Consider the following 1,494-nt stretch of genomic DNA (forward strand, 5'->3'; position numbering starts at 1 on the left):
ACACACACACACAAATAGGCCAGCTCAAGATGAACCAGAAGAGAGCTGCTTTGTTCAGTATGAATGACTAAGAGTGATGATGCTATCCACAGAGACAGGAAGCAGACCAAGTGAGCAGGTTTTGGGGAGAGATGAGGTCAGCTCTTGGAGGTGACCATGCTCCTGATGATCAAGCCTTCAGTAGAGGCCTCCTGTGCCTGCATGGGAGGTGCTTTGCCCCCTCCTCCATCAGGCTCCCAAGGTGAAGGCTCTTCCTTTAATTTCACAGGGGAGCTGGCGGCATTTAGCCAGCATGACCCAGTTTTGTCCAGCCCACTGTGTCCAGCTGGGTTTGGGTGCTGAAGGCCATCCCCTGTGATGTGGCCAGCGGGGAGGGTGCGACCTGGAGCTGAGAGAGCAGATGAGAGTGAGAGGAGCTGCAGCGTTTCCTGCACTGAGATCCTGGTAAAGCCACAGGCATGGCTTAGCCCCTGCAGGAAGGAAGGAAGAGAAAGAGAGGTGAGGGCCAGCCCTGGAGAAGCCCTACATGTAAGACTCTCTACTGAGTCCTGCCGATCGCAGCAGCTCCTCCTGGAGAAACGTCCACCCCAATGTCCCCAAGTAAAAACCTCAGCCTTGCTCAGCTCCTGCCCAGCAGCTGATGCTGTGGCCTCTGCCAAGCATGAAGAGAGGAGCCAGCTCAAGGTGACTCATTCTAACTCAGGCTGGCTCCATGAGTGCGGATCAATGCCTCAGACCGCACCTGGCAGCGAGGAACCAAGGGAGGAAAGGTACGTGCCCGACTCCACTGGACGGCACTTGGAGTCTTGGCGGAAGCACAGACACCAGCCTGACACCCAGCCAGCCCAGCCAGTGATGGGTGGAGAGGAGGCAAGGCTGGGGGCTGGCGGGCAACTGTATAATTCCCAAGCTGGGTGAAAATCTGTACCGTTTTTGAGGAGGAGGTCACTTCCCAGCTCCAAATAATAGAAGCATCCAGAAGGAGATAACTGGAGGCTACTGCCAATTGATCTGGAGACTGGGAAAAGGTCCCACAGTTATTAATAACCTCTGTGTTCTGGGAACTGATTTCATGCACCAGGCAAAAGGATTAAACAGTCGCTGTTGAAGGCAAAGTGGTTTCAGCCAACCCTCTCCGTTCTGTCTTCCAATAAATAAGCATTTTTCTTCACGGGAACCCATTGAGATGATTGACCCCTTGACAGATGTGGTTAGCTGGGAGCTGTGTGGCCAACTGGCATATTTTGATAACCACTCTGTCCTGGTGAAGCACTTTCTGCAGGCAACCCTCATTTCACTCGCTCTGAGTGTGGGGGTGAGAACAGGTGCTCCTGTGGCTCTGGAAAACAGGTGAAGATGGAGCCCAGTCCTGGCCTGAGCCCTTAGCAGCATTTCTTCTAGGAATCCTGAAACAGATACACTATGTGTATGTATGTGTGTATGTATGTATGTATGTGTGTATATATATATATATATATATATATATATATATAT

Source organism: Cebus imitator, unplaced genomic scaffold, assembly GCF_001604975.1.
Source record: "Cebus imitator isolate Cc_AM_T3 unplaced genomic scaffold, Cebus_imitator-1.0 Scaffold825, whole genome shotgun sequence".
Taxonomy (NCBI): Eukaryota; Metazoa; Chordata; class Mammalia; order Primates; family Cebidae; genus Cebus; species Cebus imitator.